Source organism: Elaeis guineensis, chromosome 12 (genome assembly GCF_000442705.2).
Source record: "Elaeis guineensis isolate ETL-2024a chromosome 12, EG11, whole genome shotgun sequence".
NCBI classification, from domain to species: Eukaryota; Viridiplantae; Streptophyta; class Magnoliopsida; order Arecales; family Arecaceae; genus Elaeis; species Elaeis guineensis.
Window position 1 is genome coordinate 1,277,291 of NC_026004.2, and position 16,291 is coordinate 1,293,581.

Sequence of the window (16,291 nt, forward strand, 5' to 3'; positions counted from 1 at the left end):
TTTAAATAAATATTTTTATTATATAAAATTTTTAAATTAAAAAATTAATATATTGATGCTAAATATGGGTTCGAAACCGGCACATCAGATTTTCTGCACGGCCTGTGGTGCACAAAGAATTTCTAATACTACTTGAGGGGGTGGTCCATTTGACCAGCCCGGTTGTGTGGGTTCAGGAGGCCGAAAGTGAGTTGAGCTCACGTGTCTCGCACGTGAGACGGGAGGAAGAGGACACGTGAGACGGGAGGACGAGGAATCGACGACTCCTAGCGTATTGCCTTCTTTAGGCCACGATTTTCTCTGCAAGTCTTTTCCGTTTTTCCGTCGATCGGCCGTGAGATGTCGACGAGACAGTCTTTTTTTTTCAATTTTTCCGCACGACTCTTAAAGCGGGAGAAAAAATTTAAAAAAAAAAAAAAAACGAAGAAGAGGGCTCTAGATGGGAGTCCACTACTTCTTCTCCGATCCCATCAGAAGAAGATTTGGAAGCATGATTGGACTCCGTCAAAGGTCTATAAAACCCACTCCCTCTAATCATCTGATACCCGAAATCCTTGATCAACACCGGAGAAAGTCCGAGGGAGATCGCTCGATTTCGGTTGACATCTCTCGGTTAATTGCCATTGATTTCCTCGCCGGAGCAAGGTAATCAACTCTCCTCTCTATTCCATACCAATTTCTAGGTCTCTCAATCAACGTCGACGATCCAATTGTCACCGGTAGTCGCCGGATTTGTGGATGAACGTGGCTTTCCCCTGTTTTTTCTTTTTTTTTACCTTCTCCTTCTTCGTTTCTTCCACTGGACCGACTGCCGTCGCCGGACGCGGCCGTGCTCGGGTGTCCGAGGGCCGAAGCCGCCGGGGGGGTTGTTGCCATCTGGGGTCACCGCCGTGGGGACGGCTGGCCTAGAGGCCTTTTTCACTCCCCTGTTTCCACAAAGAAGAAGAAAGACGAAAACGAGAGAAATAGAGGGAGAAGAAAAAGAAACAAAGAAAGAAGCCTCTCGTCTCTCTCTCTCTCTCTTCTCTCTTCTCTCTCTCTATCCTTTTGTTTTCTCTCCTATTTGATCCCGGGAAATTTTTGGTTGAAGGGACCGGGTAGGTGCTGGATGGCTCCAGGTTACTACGTAGTGTTTGGACTATTTGGTGGATCAGGTTGTTAGTTGTGGACTACACTTTGGATGACTTTTGGTGTTGACTTTCTTTCTACAGGAGAATAATTTTCTTGTCAAGAGGACACCAAGCAAGGTTCTGCACACTCACATTCATAGATCACGGTGCAAGAAGGTGATTATTCTGTAGAGATAAGTATTCTTGTATACTTGTCTGCATGCTCACATATGATATGCTGATGATCGAGATAAGTTTGGTATATGAATTTTTTTGTGTTTTAATCATGCATATTGAAGATTGATAGGTTGCTGGATGTATATGTTAGTATAATTGATGCAAGCATAATTAGATTAATGGAGATGATGCTTGCGATTAACCATGTTATATAGATTGTCCTTTTATATGGCGGAAAACATGATGCTTATCGACTGCCTGGTTATGGATAGGAAACATAACCCTGGTTAGTGTAAAACTCGGAATAAAAAAAAAAATGATACGAACTTCTGTAGATTATGGGCTGATCTCGTTATCATCAATTGTTGGAAATGTGGCACTATAGCTTATCCTGTCACAGGCAAAAAACGTGACACCTATGATTACACCATCATGGGTGGAAAACATGACTAGTATGTGGCCCAAAGTCGAAAAGATACTAGATCTTGGCTCTAGATTGGATTAAAGAAAAATTGTAAAATAAGCTGTTTGAATCACCGTTGAAAATTTATTGCATATTGTATGATGTATCGCTTTAAGTGGATATTTATTATTGATATTTGATTATATATATGCAAACTCTTTACTTTGAGCATTGTCAAGATGAAGACAAGTTATTTCACAATATTGTATTCTATTTTAACTCATCCAGTGTTGTTCTAGTAGTTTCGGGCTGAAATTAAATTTCATGGAAGCTTAACACATTAATCATAACATATGGATGTACTAATATATTAAATAACAAATATAACTAAGTCATGAATAAGTTAATGAGACAAGTATACAAGCACATAAATTTAATTGTATATCTTACTCTCAAGAATAACATCAGAACTCTTGAATAAGCACAAGTATCTCTACTTCAACATATTGCAATATTTTTTAGAGTTTAAAACCCACATCAAGATCACATCTTACCCACTTCAATAATAAATTTAAGATAGAAGTGATATTTATTACATGATTTGTGCCATATGTAAATGTGTGGTTGACTTGTATTGCTCAATTTTTAAGAGCATTAATAAATATTTGCTCATGAAAAACAATGGCCAATTGTTGTCGAAACCTGTTCAAAACAAACTGAAACCCAAAATGTGGGTCAACTTTGGATCAGTTTCGACTGAAACTTCAAATTGTGATTGTTGCTAATTCCTAAAATATTTTTTGAAGCTTAACTTATTGAATCTTTGGGAAAAAGTGAGATCATAGAAAAGTAAGTTTAAACAATTTCAAAAAAAATGAATTTGCTGCCTGATCTGACTCTGACATCTTCCCTTTTTTTTTCTCTACATGTCCATCCGTTGTCCACCCTCATGTCAATCTCTAGTTTTATACCAAGCCATACGTATATCAAACCATAAGGTACTGTTACATGGTTTGATACTTTATTAAAATGATACACGGCACAATTGCTACAGTAGCATACCATCTATTTGTACAGAGGTTAATATAACGTCGATAGACTAATAATGTGATGCCTGGTACCAGTACATCGAACCATGCTCTTATATTGCTTTTTTACTCTTCTTCTTTTCCCATCCACCCATTCTTCATTTCCTATCAATAATATAGTAGAACAAATTAGAAACCACTTCCATTCTAAAAACATATTTTCATAATTGGGGTTTTCTTTTTCTTTTTTTCGGTTTTTTTTTTCTGTTGGGGGGGGGGGGGGGTTGTGGCTGCAGCAAGTTACTGAATAGTTTTGAAAAACAAAAACAAATAGCTTCTTAGATTTCTAAAAAATTAAAAATAGTGAAAACGTATGCAATTTTTTTGATGGAAAAATGTATACAATTTTTGAGAATCCTAATCTGATAAAGTCTCTGTAGTGACAGATTACTTGGATTATAGATTTAATCAACCCAATCACTCAAGTGGTTAATCTCATTGTGAGTGTTCATGTGATCCTGCTTGACTATTCTTAGTGTGTCGCTAGATTCAAGGCATCGAGTCTGATTTTAATAAATAAACTCATGCTTTGTTTGAGCTTTTGCTTTTCTATCCGAGGTCCTGTGGTTTGATCTAACTTTGTGCTTGAATTGTCGAGTTGGATTTTGGTAGTTTGCTTGTAATTTAAGGATAGCCATTGTGCATTGATGTGTGGTAAGCCACGACATCCCTTATAGCACTGCCCCTAGTATTTTGTTTTTATATATATTTGTTGAAGCCACGTGCCCAGAGCGTGCGGACCTTCCCCCACGTAAGGTATTGTCCGCTTCGAGACGGCGCGTGCCCGCTACAGGGATCACTGAGAACACCGCCCCTCACGGTTTTGCCCCACAAAAAGCGTCTCACGTGGAAAAGAGAGAATCCACACTCATAAGCAGCAGACGCTCTCGACTGTGGTTGATATAGGACTTTCGAGGCTCGGCCTCCCGATGCCCAACCCACGTCACAGCCCCCCCAGTTGAGTGTGGCTGCTACAAATTGGGGACTAAGCCCAACCCACATCACAGCCCTCGCCTAGGTGGGACAGCTGCGAATTGGGGACGGGTTCCCCTACCTGGGGTGCCAATGTTGAGGTCGCGTGCCCAGAGCGTGCGGACCTTCCCCCACGTGAGGTATTGTCCGCTTCGAGAAGGCGCGTGCCCGCTACAGGGATCACTGAGAACGCCGTCCCTCACGGTTTTGCCCCACAAAAGATGCCTCACGTGGAAAAGAGGGAACCCACACTCATAAGCAGCAGACGCTCTCGACTGTGGTCGATATGGAACTTTCGAGGCTCGGTCTCCCGATGCCCAATCCACATCAATATTCAACAATAATCATATTAGTTAATTTGTTAATGTTTCCATGCATTTCAGCTATCGCTATTTAAATTTTTTTTCCCGGCTCCGTCAGATTTCTCAATGGGCCCATGGTCTGATGCTCCAAGAGATATCTTACAAGTAATCGCAGAAAAAATAAATGAGCATTCTGATTTTCTCCATTTCGGTGCTGTTTGCAAGTCATGGCGCTCTGTCTACATGGAGAACCGTCATCGTCTTCCTTACAAACTTCCGAGGCACCTTTGTCATCCTCGTCAACTTGCAGTTCCATTGCTTTTGCGCTCATATAAGAAAGATGCAGATTCCCATGAGCTTATTTGCCTATCCGATGAAAAGGTTTTTGGTGGATCTTCTTGGGGTTGGTTGGTGACGGTAGATATTGGTGGTGAAGAGATTCACCTCTTGAATCCATTTACAAGGGCTCAAATACGGTTGCCACCTCTAGGTTCTTTCACAAGACATGATAAAAGGATCTGATTATCCTATTGACTTTTTCTATATACGTAAAGCGATTATTTCTGCAGATCCTTCAACCCATTCTGGTGACTGTGTAGTTCTGGCTATTACTGGGAACTTTCAAGCATTGTCTTGTTGTAGAGTTGGAGATACCAAGTGGACGAACATACAAGAATCTCCTGATTTGCTCGAAGACATCGTATATCATGAAGGAAGATTTTATGCCATTGATCAGTGCGGAGTTGTCGTGGCTTTTAATAGCTTAAGTCCAGATGCAGTGGGAACAATTATTATTGGAGCCGGAAGGGAAACGATGAAAAATGAAGAAGTCGTGATGCTGAAATATTTGGTAGTGTCATCTGGAGTACTACTGAAGGTTTCCAAAACCTATAAATTTAATGTTTACAAGCTACAAAAGAGTGAGTCACCGGTATATACAAAAGTTACTTACACGAAGCCTGGTCACAGCTTTCAGACTCGAAATGAGGTCTTTCATAAGTGGGTTAAGTTGGAAAGCTTAGGTGATCGAATGCTCCTTTTAGGCATCAACAGTTCAACGTCTCTACCAGCACATTTGTTTCCTAATTTCAAGGGCAATTGTATCTATTTTACGGATGATTTCGTTGAGAAGCATTATTTTAATATTTGTCAGAGGCACATATTCCAAGTGAAACACGACACGGGCATATTTGACATGCATGACGGAAGCATTCGGTCTTATTGTTTAAATGGTCCAACCTTCTTTATGCCGTCAATTTGGGTTATCCCAAATGTATGGTAGCTAAGTGATCATATTTATGCTAGATGGTATATATCTCTACTATGGGGTTAGATGCATTTTGTGCACCCTGATTTATTTCTTGCTTTGTGATCAGAAAGCCCATGTGTTTCATTTACTTCTTCGTGTTGAAATGCTTAACATTATTTTGTGTGTTGGAATATTGAATGTTATGAAAGATATCTATTCTTAATGTCCTTTTGGTTTATATGTTACATGGGCATTGCAGCAGGAATGATTTAATGATATTTTTATTTTAACGAAATACTTGGGCCTTTTTTCTTTTTTCCAAAATAATATTTTATTAATAATGTTTAAGCGAATGATTATTTGTAAAATTTCATTTGCTACGTTCTCTGGTTTGACACCTTATCAAATGAGAAGGTCACCGTTTCTTGCATGTTGGACGGTGGTCCATCTCCCAGCTTGAGAGCCTTGAGGCAAAATATAAAATAGCGAGGTTCCACCAGCGCACCTGAGCCTCATCATCCCACACTTCCTTTTTCATTTCAAGGGGTGCAATGGAGGCACCTCTCTCTATATTAATATCTTTTTCATCATATAATTAATATATATTTGTTCTCTAAGGAGTGCTAGAAACTAAACATTCCAGAAGTGTTTATAAAATGCTGTCGCAAAGCCGTTACAATCCCAGAGCCTCATCATTGGCTAGGCTTAAAATTGCGAGGCCGATTTTTTCTTCAGAGAATGGGAGAGCTGATAGATCTATTTGTTCTTGGATGAAAAGGCCTTGCCAGCTTGCTTTGATCGGATTTTATCGAGTTTGTTTGAGGAGATTTGAGGAGTGTCAAACAAAAACTTGATTTGCTTTGGTTCTTCAATTATTTTACCAGTTGTTCAATGAAAAATATCACATTCTTCCTTCTCCTTGTACTTGCATAATCATGGGAAATCCATAGTGTTCTGATTCCCATGCTGTAGCCATTACGACCTAGATCATTATTTCTGTCACGCTCCCGACCTGAGATTATAAATCGAGGGTCATGACAACCACCGCATATTTATAGAAAACTCTTTCCATAAGCATGCAAGGCATCTTATCATGCTATCTTAAAACAACAGCGGAATAATTAGTCAATAATTCAAAATTCAAAACATAACGATCTAAATTTTTAACTATTCTTAATTAAATTCAACAATGATTTATAGTTCTTACATCAAATTCAATAAGACTTTCAATCGAAAATAAAAGTATAGAGATTCTGCTTCTGATCACTCTTTCATTCATATCTTGTATCATCTTAATTCTTCAACATCTATAAAAACAGTAAAATAGGAGGTAATGAGCTAGACAGCTCAGTAAGCAATTATCACTTTTCAACAGATTTCATCAGGTATTTAAGTAAATAATTATTTATAAAAAATAAGCATATAAAGTTCATTAATTAGAAATCAATTTCCAATTATGCAATATAATTCAAGCCAAATTTATTTCTTTTTCAAAAATTCAAGTTTCTTTCCAGATTTTAATTTCTTTCGTTCTTCAATTCTTTTCGTCAACCATGAGCTATGACTACATTTTTCCTGTGGCAGGGTTATAACACCGCGTATCTTCTTGCGGTGAGCTGCGAATCATCTGGCAGCAAAGTCCTTCAGAACCGCTAGTCTCTCTGGCGGTTTGTCACTGGTTTCTCTGACGACGTAAACCCTCAGGACAAATTAATTGCCAACGTATATGCCCCCATTGACAGGGTCCTTTACATAGTCAGATTGTCAATTCATAATGTTTCTTATATCATAATTCTTCATAAATCATATTTCATATTCTAATTTCGATAATAAAACATATAAACATGTAGTATCAAAATCAATCAATATAATACATCATGAAATCAATATGTTCAATCATGCTTCATCATAATATTTCAAATAAGATATTTTCATAACAAAATACTATTCATCCAATTCATGCATTGTTTCACAAATCATGTCAGAAAAATACATTATAATTTACCAATAAATCTAGAAAAAAGTGAAACATTACTTACCTCGAACGCATTCCAATAAATCCATATAATTCTATAAATTTTCTTTCAAAAATTCTGTTCGTAGATCATATCGTGATATCCCATGATCAAACATCCACAATCCTATACAGAATCAATTTCAATAATTAGAAAGAATACGAATACCATATTTCAACGGTTTAGATTGGGTCCAATCATCTAATTTCATCTAATCAAAATCTAATTAGGACCTAAACGATCCAAAGTTTGACTATCAGATCAAATCGAATTCGAAGTGATAGGACCGAGGTTTCTTCATCGATTTCATAAAATCAAGTAGAGAAAGAAAATCAGAAGAGAGAGAATTCATGAGGTACAATTCAAATTGATCAGGTGACACAATCCATCATTACGATTGATCCAATATCTCGATTGGTGAAATCAACATGATCAAATCAAGTCATGGCTAGATCGAAATCATGGATGATCAAATCTTAAAAATTCATGGTCTGATTAAGGTGGGTGCCAATATGCCGTTTGACAATCATGGATTAGGGTTCTTCATTAGAATCAGATCAGGACTATTAAAAGAAATTTCTTCATTCACTAACCTTTTTAGAGAGAGAATCAATCAAGAGAGAGAATATTTTAGAGAGAGAATATTTTAGAGAGAGAAAATTCTAGAGAGAGAAAATTCATCTTGAATTCTTCAGACAATATGATTCAACAAATCCGATCGATCAGATCAAATCATGCTGAAATTATCATGTAGACAATTCAATAAAATCATGAGAAATAAAATTTAAAAATACCTGATCTGATCAAAGTGGATGTCGGTGTACCGTCCGACGATCATAGATCAAAAATTCATCACGAGGATCATTTAAATTCATCATCATTCTTCTCAAAATTCTAGAAATCTTAGGAGAGAGAAATAATCTAGAGAGAGAAAGTCCATTTCTAGAGAGAGAAAATACTAGTTCAAGCTGAAGAAAGAGAGAGAAGAGAGAGAAACTCTCTTTCTCACATTTTATTATTTATATCATTATTTATTAATTTATTTTATTTTATTTTATTTTCTTTCTTCTTTTCTTTCTTTTTTTTCTTTTTCTTCACGGAAGAGATAGGAGAGAAAATCCTATTTATTATTATTATATTATTATTATTTTATTTTTCTTCTTTCTTTTTTTTTCTTTTTTTCTTTTCTTTTTCTTTTTCTTTTCTTTTCCTTCTTTTTCTTTTCTTTTTCTTTTCTTTTTTTTTTCCTTCTTCCCGTGGGTTCCTTTGGGCCGAAACAGGGGACCGTGAGGTCCCCTCGTTGGAGTTCCGACCGGCAGCGCAGCCGACGTGGGGCAGCCATCGGTAGGAGGGGGGCCAAACCGGTGGTCGGCGGTGACCACCGGCGTCGAAAAAATCGAAGAAAAACGGGCAAAAACAGAGGTTCTTCCGCAACAAATCCGGCGACTCCGGTCGCCAGCGAGCGTACACACCGGCACGGGAAGGAAAGGGGAGAAGAGAAGAAGGGGAGGAGGCTTACCTCCGACGCCGGCGAGGCTTTTCCGGCGAGCAATTGGACGGACACTGTGACGAATCTCCGTGAAGATTTTCCTGCAATTGCCGTCGTTTTGCCCCGGGATTTCTCGATGAGAGGGAGAGAGGAGGGTTCTCCTCCTTAAATAGGGCCGGAAGGAGCTCTTTCCGACTCCGATTGGGAGCCGGCGAGAGGAGGAAGAGAGTCTTCTCCCCTGTTTTTTTTTTTCTTTTTTTTTTTTCATTTTGGGCTTTGGTGGGCTGGGATTTTTACTCGGGTCGGGCCATCATAGTTTCCAAAGTATTTCCTCCCAGTTCAGGATGTCTTTCAACTGTTTTTTAGGTCTTCTCTTTATTGGATGGTAGTTGATTATACTTATGCTAGGGGGCTAGATGCATTTTGTGTGATCTAAGACCCTGTTTTATTTCTTGCTTTCTCATTGACCTGAAAGCTTATATGTTTAATTTACTTCCGTGTTGAAATGCTCAACGTTATTTTCTATGTTGGAGTCTTGGATATTATGAAAGATATCTATTGGTAATATCATTTTTTTTCATAAATGATGGCATTGCAGCGAGAATAATGTAATGATGTATTTGATTTCATATAAAATGATTCTTTGTAAAAATTATTTTTTAAAAGATGTTTAACTAAAGTATTCCTTGTAAATTTTACTCCATAAAATAATCCTATCAAGCACATTCTTTTCCATAAGATTTTTCATCTTCTATGTTCTCTGACATGGGACCGTGGTTCCTTCTTTTGCGGAACCATCTTTTGTATGTTAGATGGTGGTTCATCTCTTATCTAAGGGCTGATTGGATATTTATATGAGATTGGGCTGAGAATTCTTTAGAAATTAGATATGTTGGCCTATATAGCTTGTATTCTCTAAGAGTCTGTCCAAATCCAATCCCGATTGGATTGTAAAGAGAAAAAAAGGGATTTATAGAGGTTCTTTCTGTCAATTTGGGCTTTGGGTGGACTTTGGTTCATTTAAGGTCATGCTTAAATGGACACCCGCACGGTAGGCTTTCAGACACTCCATCCTATCACCATTATCCAAGACCAAATAGTTATTTAGGTTGCTTGAGGAGAATGGTTCTCTAGATATAACATTAGGAAGATTTTGTACACCATTAATCTTTTGTGAACTGTATTCTTTTGAATTCATGGGTGCGAAATGTGATTTTAGAAGAAATTTTGCCCAAGACATTAAATAGACTAGGAAAAAATACTTTCTAAAGCTAATATAGCTCTCTTTTTTCTTTTGATCTAAAACTTTCTCTATTTACAACATATCAGTCCAAAAGACATGAAAAATCAAGCAGTAACGATTATGAATGATTTCTTCAAATAATTTTCGTTGTAGATTAATCTATTGGAAATAAACAATTAATAGGTTTTCTGGAATCAACAACTACAAGAGTTTGTTTGGTTGGAGAAAATTGCGTTTTGAAATGAGTGTGGAAATGAGTCATTCTCATTTTTAGCTATTTGATTGAGGATGTACTGTTCGAAAATGAGAATATCTCGGTTCCTAAAAGTCTAATCTCTATTCTTTCTTAGCATTTAGAATCCATTCTACACGAGACTCGAAATGAGATCTTTCATAAGTGGGTTAAGTTGGAAAGCTTGGGTGATCCAATGCTTCTTTTGGGCATCAGCAATTCAATCTACCAGCACATCTGTTTCCTAATTTCAAGGACAGTTGTATCTATTTTACGAATAATTTTGTTGAGAAGCATTATTTTAATATTTGTCAGAGGCATATATTCCAAGTGAAACGCAACGCGGGCATGTTTGACATGCACGATGGAAGCATTCAGCCTTATTGTTTAAATGGTCCAGCCTTCTTTATGCCGGGTTACCCCAAATATATGGTAGCGGCTTGGTGATTATATTCATGCTAGATGGTCAGGCACATTTTGTACGATTCAAGATCTTGTCTTATTTTTTGCTTTCTTCGTGAGAAAATTCTTGTTTAATTTGTTTCTTCGTGTTGAAATGCTTAACATTATTTTCTGTGTTGGAATGTTTTGATAATGTCTCTTTTTTATTATTATTATTGCATTGTACCAGGAATAATTTAAGGATGTACTTATTTTCATACAAAATGATTCTTTGGAGAATTTTTTTTTTCAAAAAAAATGTTTGAGCAAATGATTCTTTATAAATTTTACTTAATAAAATAATCCTCCCGACCACATTCTAGTGAGATCTTTCATCTTCTATGCTATCTGACATGGGATTGTGGATCCTTCTGTTTTCGGACCATCATTTGCATGTTGGATGGTGGTTCGTCTTTTATCAAAGGGCTGTTTGGATATTTAAATAAGATAGGGCTGAAAATCCAATATGACTCAGATATGCTGGCCCATATGGCGAGTCTGTCCAAATCCAATCCACATCAAATTGCGGGAGAAAAAGGATCTATGGAGTTTTTTTTTTTTTTTTTCTTTGATTTGGGCTCTAAGTGGAGTTGGCATGATACACCTCCCACCGTTTAGACGTGACGGTAGGCTTTCAGTGACTCTTCACATTTTTATGAGGGGTTAAAAGTCATACACGATACATCTCATTATATAAATCCTAGGCATCCAAACATATTCTTAATGTTATTTATTGATTTTTTTTCTTGATTTATTCTTAATCATTCCGTTCTCTTTTCTTTTCCTTGATGTGTAATGTTATTTTTTTTCTTTCCTAATTTATTTTTTTGTTTGATGACCGGTAGGATGGGATTTTGCGAACATTATGAGTGGAGGTTTTTAGAAGAAAAAGGAACCGGAGGAACATTACAAATTAAACAATCAAGAAAAGCCATTGCCTTTCAAATGTCCCAAATGTGGCAACAAATATGTTTCAGGGAAATGTCGGCGCGTCGGAGGTGTCAATTCTACAGGAAGCATGCGAAATACTCCTCTCTCGCATGGCTTGATTTTTGCTGAATAGATTGTGTCTGTCGTTGTTTGAAAAAACATGTAAATGATTTCTATGGATAATACTCGATGTCCTGTGATTTTTTTCAAATAATTTAAGTGATTTCTGTTGAGTATCTGTGATTTTCATCCATAGAAAACAATATAAGTGATTTCTTTTGAGTTATGATGTTTGTTGTCATGTGATCATCCTTTGAATTTTTTTTGAGGTTATGATTTTGAAGGTCTCTGTACTTTGATTTCAAAATCTGGATGTTCACTGTTCCTTGATTCGATTGTGCAAGAATACTGCTTGGTCCCCGGCTTTATTGTCCTGTTTCATTGCCCTGTCTCTTTCCTTCAAAACTTGTTTCTAGTGTCTTCTAATAAATTTGGATAGCTTTCTGCTAATATGAGAGTGGAATATCAAAAACTGAATGAGCAGAACCAGGACATGCAGATTAAAGTTTTGTTTTGAGGAATTGGAGCTTTTTGTTGTCTGCACAAGATGAAGGAATTGAAGTTAAAGAAAGGAAGTAACAAATCTTGGGTCTTTAAGCATCTCTCAAAATCATCGTCCTTAAGCATCTCTCAAGATCTTGCGAGATGGACAGTGGTGTTCCAAAAGATAGCATAACGGATAGAGGATGAAAGAGGGGAGGCGACGCTAACAGTTTAGGTGGAGATGATACTGGTTGTATCATTATCCCTTAATTGAGAGCTTTGATACTAACTCAACATACTGATTCCAATGTGCTTCAGGATTTTCAGATGGATTTTATAACTGCCACTCATCAAGAGTAAACCAAGATTTAGGATGGGGCATTGGCGAACAATTGGTTATATAAGCTATGCATTCCAGTCAATAAATTCAAGCCAGACATACATTAATTAAGTTTAGCTCAAGCAACTAATTTTCAATGGCAGATCATGCCTGGTTAATCCCAATAATTAAAGACTAGGCAATGGACACCTTAAAGAATCAATCATGTGGCAGCACATAGCTGATTGCTTGTCGCTTGCTTAAGAGAATCATTTGTATAACCCAAACCCAGTTTAATGCGCAGAAAATATGCCTACCACAATCAAGACCAGAGCTTGATCATCTCAATTACCATGCTGTCAATAAATCCCACAACCCAAAAAAAATTCCTTCTATACAACTACAACCATACGTTGTCATCATTTTTTTCTAACAAGTGAGTGTTCGGAAAAGTGGATGCTGCAAAAATTTGTGAAAGAAGAAACTATAAGTTGTTTCTCCGAAATAAAAGCAGGGTTAGGGAGAGATTTGCCAAGGAATAGGGTCAGTACCATGATTTAAAGATTGCTGCTTCTAAGGTTTAAGTGCAGGTATATGATGTTAACACCAAGCATACCAGAAATGTTTCACCATTCAATTAAACTAGGGATGCATCTTGCAGATGGTTTGTGAGAGTTGAAATAATGGGTGACTTGGGTAATTTGCCAACCTAGCTTGAACAACATGTTTTTTTTTTTTTTCTTTTTTTTTTCTTTTTTTGAGAAGTGTGGAGAGCAGTGGGGGAACCCAATTACTCACCAAATTTATTCAGAGTAAAAAGTTTAAGGAATTTACAAAGAGAGGTTACAAGGTAATAGATCCTAGCTCATTACAAAATGTAGAAACAATTAAGCTATTCAAAAAGAAAAGACCCAAAATGAGATGAGGAGGAGACTCGGTTGATTCCATCTGGAAGCAAAAAAACCAAGAAGTCCAAGAAAAGAAGATTCAAAAGAGAAAAATTCTTCAAACCATTGCAACAATGTATGCTGTGAAAATCACCAGGCTGTTCAAACCACTGCATAGCAGAGTACCATCATTATCTCCCATCCCATCAGATGCACTTAGAAAAGGTAATAAGTTTAGATGTTCAAGCAAAATTGAGTAATATAACCTAGTAGAAAAAGATCCATCCTAATTGTAGAAAATTCAGACCAAGAGCAAGCTTCTTCGACTAACATTAACTAATGCTGAGGAAGAAGCAAGAAGTGCAATATAAAATAAACAAGAAAGAGCCTGCAGGTCACTAACAATAGAGGTGCTGAACTCCGTTTTTTAGTAAATTTTTTATCAGAGAAGCTAGTGGCTCAGATGATTTATAGAGAATGGTCCATTTTTGAAATCGATACATTACCTTCTTGAATATATCATTTTCACTCCAACTTTTTTTAAAAAATATTCTTGAATTCCTTTCCTCTCAATAGCTAAAAACAATGGCTGCCAAAGATAGGATTGAAAGAATTGAAATGCTATTTACATCAAATAGAGCAAACTCGAGATAAAGAAGAGGGTATAGGAGGAACATTTAGCCTATCATAAATCCAAACTCAAATTTTAGAAGAAAAGGTGCAATTAATGAATAAATGATCCAAAGATTCTACATCACCGGCACACAAAACACAGCCACCAATATTTTTAGCTAATTTTTTTCCAAGAAGCTCTTGGGTATCCAATTTATTTGAAAGTGCAAGCCACAGTAGACATTTAATCTTTAATGGTAGTTTACTCTTCCAAATCAACTTCACTATAGACCACTTCACACCTCTAGAGGTAAGGAAGTTATAAAAGGAACATGAAGAAAAGTTGCCTGAAGGTTCTAACTGTCCAATAATTTTATCTTGAATTGAATTCAGTTGCACAGCAGAAAGTATGGAAAGTAAGTTGGATTTTTTCTGCCTAACAATTGGAGTCAAAAAGATAGTTTGCCCAAAGTTCCTCATCTATTATTGAAAAAGGAGGCCACCGATCTATTTTTTCCATGGCAGCAAGCATAGAGATTGGAAAACAGAATTTTAAGAGAGGCAAAACCAATCCAACTGTCATGCCAAAAAGATATGTTCAAGCCATTTTCAACTTCAAACTTAACTCTATTCCAAACCAGTGGCAAGGAGTTTACAATATCTCGCCATAGTCTAGAACGATGTCTATTAGGCCTCCATTTACCAGTGAGTTTAACTCTCTTGAGATAGGCTCCAAAGGTAATTTTTCTCCACTAACCAGGGTTTTTTTTAATGAGTCTCCAACCTCATTTTGCCAGCAGGGATTGATTGAAAGAGCTTAAACACCATGTGAATGCCATAGATGGTATAGTGCCAGGCAAGAATCAGTTTCACATGGGGGGGGACATGAGTTACTCAGAGCCAACTGAGCTGATTTAATTTGCAAAATCTTGCAGTTTCTGAAGTCAGATTTGCAAAACAGTAACAGATTAACAGCCTGTTATCCTAAGATGACATTAGTCCTAGAAAATATAATGCTATAATAGACTGGTCAATCCTGGTGCAGAAACCAGTATTCATCAAAGTTCTGAATTCAGAAATGATTCAGCTAAAGAGACAAAGTATTTGAATAGAAAACTATCATTTATTGGGTTTGTGTAGAATTTATAGTCCAAGAGTTTACAAAGCAAGTTCATAGCACGTAGTACTAAAATCACTAAGGGATAACGGCACTACAATACAAGGTAAGTTCATAATAAATACTGCTAGAGCCAAATTGTGATAACAGAGACACCAATCCTGAACCGTGGCAGCTCAAAACAAATACGGGAAAGAGGTTCTGTGAGAGTATCAGCTAGCTAATCAAATGTGGATATATAACATGAAGAGAACTACCGTTCACTCCTTATCGAATAAAATGATAATCAAAAGCAACATACTTCATTTTGAAGTGAAAAGCTGGATTGGTACAGATGTATATTGCTCCGAAATTATCATAGTAGATGATTGGTGGACTTCCATCCTAATTTCTCGAAACAATCACCAACTGCATTTCCCCTAGAGCAATATTTCCTTCGAGATTGTGAAGCAAAGTAATTACGATTTAACCCTCAACTTTGAACTGTTATTTAACTCCCCATATTCCATAGGGATGTTGGCGCTTTCTCATTTTCATCCTGCAACTCGAGAACACCAGCTATTGGCTGGTCTTCAGTTTTCAATTAAATTTATGCATCATATTATATTTCTACCATGAAATACTCATGCCAAGACAAATTTATTCCTAATACAATAAGCCAAAGCTTACTGGACAACTAAAATTCATTATCTAATTATAAATATGAAAGCCAAAAGACAAAGCCAACGGAAGGACCGGTAGCGGTGCCCATTGACTTGGGCTTCAAGTCCTGCCTTCACTCTGATCTGGAGCAGGCTCCATCTCAACATTTTTTTTTTTTTTTTTGATTGAAAGAGAGGGGGCCCCACCCGAAATTTAGTTCAGAGAAGAGGTATTTTATGTACAGAAATCCCACCATTGGACCCCATTATCTCAACCTAGTTCTTGAATGCTGAAAATAGCCCGATCCGACAATTAATGCAGCCGATGGTCCCTAAGTTCCAGCCAGTAAACATGCCTCGCCTTATTCAGGCATGGCCCAGGCAAGAGTTGGGCCAAACAGGTAGAACAACGGCAGCTTAAAGATATCAGACAAATCAATCCTGAAACTGAAAAATAAAGCAAATCCAAAATTGATTTCAAAACTGCTCGATATAATTTAATTTTCCTTTCAAGAGCAAGCC

General features: G+C 37.0%; 1 long non-coding RNA gene across 1 annotated transcript; it reads left to right on the forward strand.

Moving 5' to 3' along the window:
- Nucleotides 1–276: 276 nt before the first annotated feature.
- On the forward strand, nt 277–11,830 carry LOC105055702 (uncharacterized). Its single transcript, XR_012135882.1, has 3 exons — nt 277–645; nt 1,212–1,286; nt 11,566–11,830. It is a non-coding gene; the product is annotated as an uncharacterized lncRNA (long non-coding RNA).
- The last annotated feature ends 4,461 nt before the right edge of the window (nt 11,831–16,291 follow it).